Source organism: Pectinophora gossypiella, unplaced genomic scaffold (genome assembly GCF_024362695.1).
Source record: "Pectinophora gossypiella unplaced genomic scaffold, ilPecGoss1.1 Pgos_33, whole genome shotgun sequence".
Lineage (NCBI taxonomy): Eukaryota > Metazoa > Arthropoda > Insecta > Lepidoptera > Gelechiidae > Pectinophora > Pectinophora gossypiella.
In genome coordinates, this window is record NW_026063243.1 from 302,250 (window position 1) to 314,701 (window position 12,452).

At 38.6% G+C, this 12,452-nt stretch overlaps 1 long non-coding RNA gene across 1 annotated transcript; it reads right to left on the reverse strand.

Moving 5' to 3' along the window:
- Nucleotides 1–1,178: 1,178 nt before the first annotated feature.
- On the reverse strand, nt 1,179–3,221 carry LOC126380997 (uncharacterized). Its single transcript, XR_007568624.1, has 3 exons — nt 2,606–3,221; nt 2,382–2,512; nt 1,179–1,405 (listed from the first exon to the last, which is right to left on the reverse strand). It is a non-coding gene; the product is annotated as an uncharacterized LOC126380997 (long non-coding RNA).
- Between the last annotated feature and the right edge of the window lie 9,231 nt (nt 3,222–12,452).

The window sequence follows — 12,452 nt, forward strand, 5'->3', positions numbered from 1 at the left end:
GAAGTACACTGAAGGAAGGCCTCCACAGCAAGGTAAATGTTATCAGGTATAAATAACATGGCAGCAACCAAACAGTTTATTGCCCAAGTCAAATTACTAACACACTTGATCCCGCTCTGGGTAGATACCTTACTTGTTGGTTTATTCCTTTAGATTATTTCAAAATACTTTATGATGTGAACCAAACAAAATCACCAGTTAGCAGTAACAAAAGGTGGGCTAAAAAACTTCTTTTACAAGCTCTTTACTGCTTTATCTCAGTTTCCACGAATATCATGGCATGCTAAATGTACTGGGAATGTGACGGAACCCACATTTTTTGTTTACATCCTTCTGATCATTATATTTGTTTCTGTCCAACCCGTTAGGAAATGTAAGCATGAATTGATGTATGTATGTATTCTAATTAATCCTTTTTTATTTCAGGTGATAAATCTTTGATTTTCACATTTGCAAGTAGTCCTAATAGCCACCAATAACAAAAAATACTTCTGTGACATGGATCCCTAATGTTCTCTCAGGTATGTAAGTACATTAAATATGAATGCAAATCTGTCTACCTATGAGTTATATATATAACAGCCTCTTTGGTCTAATGGTTCTCTAACCATAGCTCACAATCTGGAGATCCGGGTCTGATACCCAATGGGGACATCGTCAAAATTACTTAGAGGCTGTCAAGGTCCTTTGTATGTATAGGAAACTGCAGACTTGATTCATCCAATTGTCTGAAGAAGTTAGATGATTCTGTGCTTCAGAAGGCACGTCAAGCAGTTATTCCCGGGCTATTTAGCCCAAACACAGTCACTAATCTGCAGTCGAGCAGAATATAGTATGCTTCATACCCCCTCCGGTTGATTGAAGGGATGCCTAAGCCCAGCAGTGGGACATAATAAATAGGCTATTTATGTTTGTTTCTTATTAGAATAATTATCTAAGCATTATACTTGTTTTAGATGGTGATGAATAAAGAAAGAAGAACCCAGGAGTATAAAAAAATACTTACATACATACCTACCATTGTGGTGCTGTACATACATACATAGTCACACCACCATACCAGGATGGACTGAGCCGTGCACTACCAAAAAGACCAACTGCAGCCTCTTGTGATGGACATAATGACCAGAGTGGTGACAGATAAGCAACCCATCACAAATATAAATATTTCTTTTTTCTGTGCAAGTTTTGATGTTATAAATAAAATACAATCAAAAAGTATTTGTAACAAGTATGTTTTATTACTAGTTTAGTAGGGAACAGAAATAAAATAAACAAATTTATTTTGTCTTTCTTCTACATCTGTGAGGTTTATTTGGGAACATTCACCAGTTTTTTCAGTTAAGGCCCTTGTTCTCCTCCCATTGTTATGTAATCTGCTCGTTGTCACTCACAACTCCCAAATCTGAAGAGAAAACAAATATTATAAATGCTGTATACACTTCCATCTCTCTAAACTTTAATAAATCAAGACAACATGCAGTCAGTTTTTTAAGATAGATAACCAGTCCGTTACCTACATACATACATAAACAGCCTATATACATCCCACTGCTGGGCACAGGCCTCCCCTCAATCAACCAGAGGGGGTATGGAGCATACTCCACCATGCTGCTCCAAAAAAAAAAACACCTCCACCAACCCGCATTGGAGTCTGTTACCTAGGCCATTATAATACTGAAGAAGATCCCTTCCTTAGTTACTATTCTTCTTCTATCATGTGAGTTATGAGATGGATTACCAACCGATGAGGTTGGTAACCCTGGTGTCTGGGTTATTATTGAGCCGCCAAGGGCCCCTGACATGACTCATGTAACAACTACATACTTACTCTAGTAAGTAGTAACCAAGACCAACAGCTTAACATGCCTTCTGAAGCACTGATCATCTTACATTTGGACAATCAGGTGTTCAGCCTGTAATGTCCTAGCAAAACAAGGAATACAAAGATGATTTCTGTGATTTTTCTCTACCGGGATTCGAACCCGGGACCTCTGGATTGTGAGCACAACGTTCAACTACTGGACCACGGAGGCCGTTATGTGTTTAGTTACTATGACTGGCATGAAAAACGGTTTCATACATAAGAGGCAAATTCACAGAGAGTCTTGACTCCATTACTAATTACTTAAGTACCTACATAGTCATTTCATTAGATGAGTAAGCTTCGTCAAGGGCCTTTAGTCCGGGACACCCGAATAGTCACAGCAGCAGGTTGATGAGGTTGGTCATTGATCTTACAAACCACATTAGAGAAAAAACAGGATTAGCCGTTCCTCATATCTGGCCGTCCTAGGCCTGAGCCTAATCAGCCGTAAAGGAAATCCACTTACAACGAGCAACACTCACTTAAATATATTTTTAACTAGGAATATGCTTACATGTTGCCATTGCTCCAAGATGCATCAAAATTCTTCCATACTATTGTTTTATAAACATTAAAATAGTTCATCCTCTTATTGATTTTCTTTATAATTATGTCATCCCACTTAAGGTTTCTGTCAAGTATTGCCTGAAAATTAGTAAAAAATCTGATTAATACAAGTAACTCAGATTAATATGATGTCTACAAGTTCTTCTATGACATATTTTTTCGATCACTCACCTCTTCATCACTAAATTTGTAGTGCAACTGCTCAGGAGGAAATCTAATACAATCACTCCTGTCTTCAAAACTTCGTGCTCACCTCATGCTGGACTTTCTCTACTTGGTAATTTAAGGCTATTTACGTGTACGAATGAGTCCATATTAAAAGAACTCAAGATCACGACGCGGCTCTCCTCAATATGCCGGAATCGTGCCCTAAGCTTCTTCGGACATATTATGCGGTCTCCGAAGCACAGTCTGGATAAGCAGATCATCGTTGGGCAAATGGATGGCAAACGTGCGCGAGGAAGGGCGCCTACGAGGTGGTCTGACATCGTGAAGAAGACGGTGGGCGGCAGCATACAGAGGGCGGTGCACGCTGCATATAGCCGTACCGAGTGGAAAACCATAACCTGTGGTCGCGATCCTCAGCAGTGAGGGAACGACGAAGAAGAAGATAGGAGTCTTGTTGGTTGAGGACTTTTAATATGCATTCACAGCGAGTTCCGTCGTTCTGATACAACACAACTTCCACTTTTACTAGTTCCGCCTTGGTCTTCCTCTTCATCGACGTCCTTTTATTTAGTCATTTTTGTGTTTTATTAAGTATTTTTGATTTGAAAACCTAACGATACCTAATCTCAACATTCTCAACACGTTTTTTTTTTAAGTATGATCTTGACGCTGTGTTTTTTATGGTTTAGAATAATGCCAGATGTATGTTTTAAAATTCATAGAAAAATGTTTTATTGCATTTATTTATTGTATTTGCTGCTAAAACACACATAAATTATGATTTTGTATTCCTTCGTACGAAATTATAAGAAAAACATGTATTTTTTGTTCAAATGACGATTTCATTCACTCACTTCCATTCATTCTTCTTTACCAATTCTTTACGAAAAAAACGACACCAGCTGGTTGACCATAGACCTCGTAGACGTTCTATTAAATTTAAGCGTGTCAAACATCCTGATAAAATATTTTAAATTTAGACGACCATAAAGCCAGAATTGCACTTTTTGCTAAACTAAATTAAAATTAGGTTTTCTAAGATAAATTTAGATTTAAGTTGGTGTTTGCAGGAATCGGCACCACTGTGTGATTAACTTAAATATACTTTGTTAATTAGATGCATTAAGCTGGAAGCGTGCATCAATCAGCCGAGTGTTAGGCTCATCTGTCGACGTGTATGGGGACATACACGCGGTCAGGATGGACGAGTGTTAGGCTGAATTGTTCGTCGACAGTTATAAAACATTTTTCTATAAATGGCAACACAAGAATGGGGTTGTCAAATCGGACGGATTGATACACGCTCTCTTGCGTTGGGGACCTTGACGACATCGGATGTGTTTACCAAGTTAAGTGTTATTTTCTTGATACCAGAATAAATAAGTGTGATTACTGTTCTACCGTATTTTTACTACATGAACAAAAAAATTTAACATACAATATTCTTTTCTATGCATTATAATCGAAATACGTGTAACAAAATAATAATAATAAATCAGTGCAATAACTACAAGTAGCGATGTTTCTTGTTGAAACACATCAAGCAATAATGTGGCTTCAAAGGACAGTCAGGACAAAAAGTGGTTACTTTTTTTGTTTTATTTTTTGCAATCTTCCTGCCCAAATTTTGCGTATTGGCTTTATAACAACCTTGACACCACCTACGTGTTATGCGGGCTGGCCCATCTTTGGTTTTCAGCTCGTGCTTTAGACGTCTTGGGCGGGAAATTGCAACGAGAGCTTCGCTTCCCGTTCCGGTTTCGACGAAATGTTTCACAATTTCTTTTCGGAATTGAACAACTGAAATATTTTTTTTGGTTGTCATTTTGTACAGAACCATTGCGTTTACCATCGCCGTATTGAGCAATAATTCACAAGCCAGTTTCCGGTACCATTTTACCGTCTTTCGAAGTGGTGAAGAGTATGCAGTCATTTGGTCGGAGCTAAGCGAATAGGTGCGAAAGAGACAGATGACCGGCACTGTGATCCGCGTGGCCTATTGCAATGAATTTACAATCTATGGGCCACGGCGCCCACCGGTGACCGCATTTAAAAAAAACCGTATTTTTCGAAAAGTACCTTTCAAAACAAAAAAATATTTTGTGTACATATCTATGAAATCGTCTACTATGTATATGTGAAATGGCTTGAACAGTAAATATTGGTCAAATTAACGTGGCATCTAATGTGTTAATATATGTAAAAAAACATATAGGATTATTTGCGAAAAATAGCGATCGGCACATTGTTAATACCAGGAATAAAAATAAACTTGCTTTACAAGTCAGTCGATTACATAAGATTACTAAATCTTTTAAGGGGCAATGTATACGTTTTTAGAATAAGATTCCCATTGACATTCAGAATTTGCCTTACAACTGTTTTAAGACAGTAGTTAAACAAAAACTTTACAAAAAAGGTTATTATAAAGTTAGTGATTATTTAGAAGATATGAATGCATGGGATTAACTGTCTGAGAACCGATATTAGGCAGCTAAATTACTCAATTGTATACCAATATTTTATGTTTTATGTTTATTTTTATTTTTTTAAAGAACGTCTAGGGCCCTGTGCCGAGGTTTTTCTTGCAGCTTCTTTTCCCCGGCTATACAGGTTGTGAGAAGCTGCAGTAGTTTTAGGCGGATGAGACGTTCGTTATGTAAAATTGACGATTCAAAGTGTAACTATGTTACCTACTGAATAAAGATATTTTTGAATTTGAATTTGAATTTGTCTGAATCCGAAGACGGTATGTCAGCATCCACTTCACTATCTGTATTGCTTTGAGCACTGATATGATCTGCATCACCATCCGATTCTTGTTCTGACTCAATGTCATCATTGTCTTCTCCTGTTAGTGCTCGTAGTATATCTTCGTCTGCTAACCCAGACATGTTTTAGTTAAACTATTACCTGAAAACAATATATAAACATAGTTTCGGACTTCGTTGAGAGTGGACGTGTGGTTGTTTGGCATTTTTATTTGATTTGCTTGTTTAAATAATTCTAGTTAATTTTTTGTCTGAACATCGGTGCCTCCTTGTTCGTCTTGAGGAGCTTGCCATTTAAGTTGGCAGCCATATTCATCTGTGTCGGACCTCTCGCTCGAGCTTGGTGGTTGTACGGCGGCTCCGTACCCTCGGTGGCTCCTTGTTCATCTTGTGATACTCACCATTGAAGGCAGCGGCCATATTGCAGTTGAGTCGGATCTCTCCCTCACATCCTTGGAGGACTTCTGGTTTGCCGCGAGTGACGTACTTGTTCATTTGTCAAGTCATAGCAGTGAGTACTTAAAACATTTTGTTTTTAAAAATTGTAAAGTGCGTGATCGGAGACTCGAACCGGGGGTGGTGCGTTTGTGAGGCGGCCGTTTGCCCGACGTGCTAACATCGTTGAACGCAGCGACGTGAAATTACTCATCGCTATCGAGTCACGGTGCGCTAGAGGCGGCACAGGCTTGGTCTCTAGAGGCGGTAGTAAATCGGACTGCGTATCAGTTTGCAGAAATGGTTGTGTGTGGCAGATGTGGTGCTGATGTACGGGATTATATTCAATGCTGCGCATGCAATAATTGTTTTGATTTCCCGTGTTCTGGAATAACGGAAAAAGGTTGGCGCAAACTTGGGCTTGAGCGACAGGCTGTATGGAGATGTCCGGATTGCAAGGTCGCGACGCCGAAGCCAACTGTACCTGTCAGTGCCGAGAGTCCTTTTCTGGTGACTAATGAGGATCCAGTATCCTCTTCACCGCGAGCTGCAGCCGTGACGCTGGAGGAGGTCATGCGTGAACTAATGCTCATAAAGCGTACATTGATTCCGCTCCCCGAGGTTATCACCGGTATCCAGAAAATCAAGAACGATATCGGCAAGATTAATTCGTCGCTGTCAGATCTCTCTGATCGGTTCGGGGTCTTAGAAGAGAAAATCAAGACTGCGGAGAGTGCTACGGATGCTGTTTCGAAGCTTGAGGCTCGTGTCCTACAATTGGAGAGCGACTTAAATGAAAAAAACCAATAGGCACGCCTTAATAACGTCGAGATCAAAGGAGTCCCAATGAAGGACCGTGAAAATCTATTTGACGTTGTGACTAAGATCGGTGCAAAAGTATCGTATCCCGTTGCGAAACAGAGCATCAATTTTGTTGCACGCGTGCCTTCAACTGGCGATAAAGCCAAGCCCATCATAGTCTCCTTCATTAACTGCTACGCGAAGGACGATTTTGTTGCTGCGGCGCGTGCGTTTAAAAGCCTCTATCCCACTGACATTGGACTGGATGGTAGAAATCAAATATACGTCAACGACCATCTTACAGTGCAAAATAAGTTACTGTTGAAAGAGGCTAAGAAGTTGAAGCAAGTGCACGATTATCAATATGTGTGGGTAAAAAACGCAAAAATTTTTGCGAGGAAAGACGACCACTCGAAGGTTATCGTCATCAAGAACTGGATAGACTTAGAGAAGATGCGTTAGATTTCTTACCTTTGCTTGATGCTTTTACTTTATTTGTGCACTTTTGTTTGACTGTGCTGCTTTTACGCTTCTTGCCACTTATATTTAAACTCAACATTTTTTGCGTGCTTCTGATGAGATCGGTGCCTTATTGCGTGTTATTCATTGTTTCATGGCTTTTGTTTATATTTGTCTATGTTTTGGATAGCGGGGAACGTGAATGCATTTGCTTGTTTACTTATTTTTTTTTTTGTTATACCAATTCACGGTGTGTGACATTTATTATCAAAACTGCAGAGGATTACGTACAAAAACGTTGACTTTCTCGCGTAACATAGTTGGTTCCAGCTACGCTATTATAGTCTTAACTGAGACCTGGTTACTGGACAGTATACACGATTCGGAGCTGTTCGATGACAGGTACGTCGTCTTTCGTCGGGACCGTAATTACCAGCTGACAAAGCAAAAATTAGGCGGTGGGGTGATCATCGCGGTGCGCCGTGATTTGTCAGCCTTTTGTCGTACTGTTTGGTGCTCCAGTGCCGAGGACCTCTGGGTTACAGTTATTTTGCGTAACTCTCGTGTTGGGCTAACACTTAATTTGCACATATGTGCACTATACTTGATTGAGCAAAATCTGGGCAACTCCTTTTCTACTCAGCTTTCAAATTTTTTAAATAACACCAAACGTCTGATTGAATCTTCTTATTTTGATAAATTCCTAATAATCGGTGATTTTAATATGCGTGATATTACTTGGTCACCCTCCGATACAGGACTGCAACCATCTTTTTCGACCCAAAATCGGTCATTTTCTGAGTTTGCTGACTCAATCTATAATTGTAATCTAGTACAGTATAACGGTATACCAAATAGTCGTGGTGTTTTTTTGGACCTAGTGCTTTGTACTGACACTGTGCATGTTACTGAATGTCCCGACTCCCTGGCTACCCCTGAGGACATTCACCATAAAACCCTGCTTATTATTCCGTGTTTTGTGGACTTAGACTCGCTTGAAACACTTAAGCGTGCCGTTTATTCATACTACAAGGGGGACTATGACAGGTTGTGCGGTCATCTTTCGGACATTGATTGGTCAACTATCTTACATGAGGGTTCAGTCGAAACTGCGGTTGCCAAGTTTTATGAACTGATTTATCAACTGAGAGATAGGTTTATCCCCACCAAATTTACCAGGCGTCGTGCTTATCCTCCATGGTATAGCAACTACCTTATAAAAATAATCAAGGAAAAATACAAATTTTTTGTTAAATTTAAAACCTATGGAAATAAGTCTGATGAAAACACGTTTCATTTACTGAGGGATAGGGTTAAACTGAATGAGGGTATTTGCTATAAAAGATATATTAGTTCTGTTGAGGAAGCCATTTCAAAAAACCCTAATCAGTTTTGGTCCTACGTTAAGAGTAAGCGTAACATTAGCGCTTATCCTGCTGTTATGTCTTATGGTCCATCAATGAGTAGCACCGGTGTAGGCATTAGTGAGCTTTTCTCTACGTATTTCGCGTCTACCTTCCATTGTAACAGCTCTCGTTTAGTGACATATTCGGCCGAGAATAACATCACTGATGCCCCTTGTGACATTAATACAGTAGAAGTTACTCAGTCGCAGGTGTATGAACTTCTTAAGCATCTGGACGTTAATAAATCCGCAGGACCTGACAACCTTCCAGCCATATTTCTTGTTAGCTGCGCTAGTCCGCTATCAATTCCTATATCTATTTTGTTTCAACGGTCGCTCAAGGAAGGCACTCTGCCTACTTTGTGGAAAGCAGCTTTTGTAACACCTATTCACAAAAAGGGTTCCAAAAACTTAGTGGAAAATTATCGACCTATTTCAAAATTGTGTGTTGTTGCCAAGGTGTTTGAACGTTTAGTGTACGGTCAGCTGTATGATAGCATAAAGCATATATTTATACCCCAACAGCATGGCTTCTTAAAGGGTAGGTCTACGGTCTCTAACCTCGTAGTGCTGAATGAGTTTATAACGGACAACATGGAGAATGGCAATCGATGCTATATATACGGATTTTGCCAAAGCGTTTGACCGTATTGACCATGATCTACTCCTGCGTAAATTGAAAGCCTTAGGTATCAGAGGTGATCTGTTTAGATGGTTCACATCTTATGTCAGCAACAGGACGCAAGCTTTGGTGCTGGGTGGCTATAGGTCATCTTGGATCGATATACTTTCCGGTGTGCCACAAGGATCTTTGCTCGGTCCTCTGCTCTTTGTCATCTTTATTAATGACATTGGTTCGTGTTTTACTAACTCGAACTGTCTGTTGTTTGCTGATGATGCCAAAATTTTTAGGATTGTGAACAATTCTGGTGATGCTGAACTTCTTCAGGAGGACCTACTGAGACTTGATGATTACTGTAATGCAAACAAGCTCGATCTGAATGTTTCCAAGTGCTTTGTAGTAAACTTCACGAGGAAAAAGAAAGTTTTTAATTACACATTCACTCTGAAGGGCCAGAACCTGGATGTATGTAGCTCTGCTAGAGACTTAGGTGTTATTATGGATGGAAAGCTTCAATTTGACCAGCATGTTGAGGGCTGTGTGGACAAAGCCTATAGGGCTCTAGGGTTTGTCAAGCGAATATCAAGTGACTTCAAGCGCATGAAAACTATAAAAATTATCTACTGTGCCTATGTCCGTAGTCACCTTGAATATGCTAGCCAAATTTGGAGTCCTTACGATGTCCACATCAACAGAATAGAAAGCATTCAAAAGAAATTTGTTAGATTCCTATGCAAAAAATTTCTGCCGGCTACACCTAGCTTTGATTATGACCACTTATGCTCTAAGTTCCACCTATTACCGTTGCACCTCCGTAAAAAAATAGCTGATATCAGTTTTCTCGCCAGGATTGCTCAAGCTAAGATAGATTGTCCGGATCTCCTCTGCAGTATCAAGTTACAGGTACCAAATAGACAACTACGTCGCAATCGCTTGCTTCACGTTCCTCGTTGTCGCACGAACTACAGAAGCAATAGCTATCTGCCTCGGTGCATGAGTTTATTTAATAGCATCAATGCTGAGTGTGATCTGTTTTGCAGTAGCAGTAGATCTATTAAATCATTGCTTGCCAGTGGTCATTGCAGCTCCTAGTTAAGTATTTTATTTTGTTTAGGTACTTATATTGTGTTTTGTTTTGTTTTACTTTTTAGGTTTGCTTATGTTTTGTTTTTGGTTTTGTTTTATATTTTTTATTTTGTTTACATAATTATTATGTGGTATTCTCATCTCCGTTAACTGTCTTTTCTCTAGCTGTGGTAGCTTGTAATTAGCCTTTATTTATTATTAAGGTTTTCATTGTGTAAATAATGCTGTAAGCTCCCCGAATAAAATAAAAATAAAAAATAAAATAAAACAATATTTCATCACGTTAAACAACGAAATAAACATATAAATGATTAAAAAACAAAAGTAGTTACGCTTACCTTTTGGGTGACGCGCCATACAAGGTGGGGTGTGTGATACCCAAGCGCACTTTACGTACGTGTCACACGATCTGTGGTAGACGCCGGACTAAATGCTTTGCACGGATCGGAGCGGCAACGTCGCATTTACAGCTACTGAGAAAACCAACTTACGCGTTTTTTTCGTTTAAAAATTGCAACGATTTTTTTACCGCTGGGGTATGTCATACCCCACCTTGTATACGGAAGGTTAATAACCGATGTAGAAATTGCGCGATTAGTGTATTTTGCCTACTTCCACAGTCTAATGTCGTACGGCATCTTGCTGTGGGGTCATGCTGCAGATGTGAACAGCATTTTTGTTCTGAGCCATTCGGGCGATTTACAAATTGGGACCCAAATTGGGACCCAATGTCACTTAGAAATAAATTTAAAGAAATTAATATTTTAACTTTGGCATCACAATATATCTTTGAAAACTTAATATATGTAAAAAAACATAGGATTTTTTGCAAAAAATAGTGATCGGCACATTGTATATAAAAATAAACTTGCTTTACAAGTCAGTCGATTACATAAGATTACTAAATCTTTTAAGGGGCAATGTATACGTTTTTACAATAAGATTCCCATTGACATTCAGAATTTGCCTTACAACTGTTTTAAGACAGTAGTTAAACAAAAACTTTACAAAAAAGGTTATTATAAAGTTAGTGATTATTTAGAAGATATGAATGCATGGGATTAACTGTCTGAGAACTGATATTAGGCAGCTAAATTACTCAATTGTATATCAATATTTTATGTTTATTTTTATTTTTTTAAAGAACGTCTAGGGCCCTGTGCCGAGGTTTTTCTTGCAGCTTCTTTCCCCGGCTATACAGGTTGTGAGAAGCTGCAGTAGTTTTAGGCGGATGAGACGTTCGGTCTGTAAAAATGACGATTCAAAGTGTAACTATGTTACCTACTGAATAAAGATATTTTTGAATTTGAATTTGAATTTGAATTTGAATTTGAATTTGAATTTGAATTTGAATTTGAATTTGAATTTGAATTTGAATTTGAATTTGAATTTGAATTTGAATTTGAATTTGAATTTGAATTTGAATTTGAATTTGAATTTGAATTTGAATTTGAATTTGAATTTGAATTTGAATTTGAATTTGAATTTGAATTTGAATTTGAATTTGAATTTGAATTTGAATTTGAATTTGAATTTGAATTTGAATTTGAATTTGAATTTGAATTTGAATTTGAATTTGAATTTGAATTTGAATTTGAATTTGAATTTGAATTTGAATATGACTTTCTTTCAGGCTGTGACTCAGAGAAGGAGCTGATGCACAACATAAATAAGGTGACCGAAATTCTTCATTCTGCGTGCTTCCCATTGCGGAAGTTTCGTACAAATGCTCCTTGTAATTTCATAAATAATCAGAGTTCCTTCATACCAAAGGATTTCGATTTATCTTCGCAATCCAGTGCACTAGGCTTCAAGTGGGACCCGGTCGCTGACATCTTTACATTTCCTACTAATGTGGAATGTCCTTCTGTTGCTACAAAGAGAACTATTTTGTCAAATTCTGCTAAGTTGTTCGACCCTCTCGGCTTATTAAGTCCATGTACCATCATACCAAAAATAATTCTTCAAAATTTGTGGCTTGAGAAACACGATTGGGACGATGAAATCCCTTCGAATATAGAGAAACTGTGGTTAAACTTTGTTTCAGGTCTAAATGACCTTTCTTCTCTTCAAGTTCCTAGGTGGGTCCTCAGCACGGATCCTTCTAGCATAGAACTTCACGCGTTCAGTGATGCGTCTCAAAACGCATACGCAGCGTGCGTCTATTTACGCTCAGTAGATGACACAGGAAAGGTAATAACTAATTTACTTTGTGCAAAGACTAAGGTCTCTCCTGTGAAACCTCAAACAATTCCTCGCTTAGAGTTATGC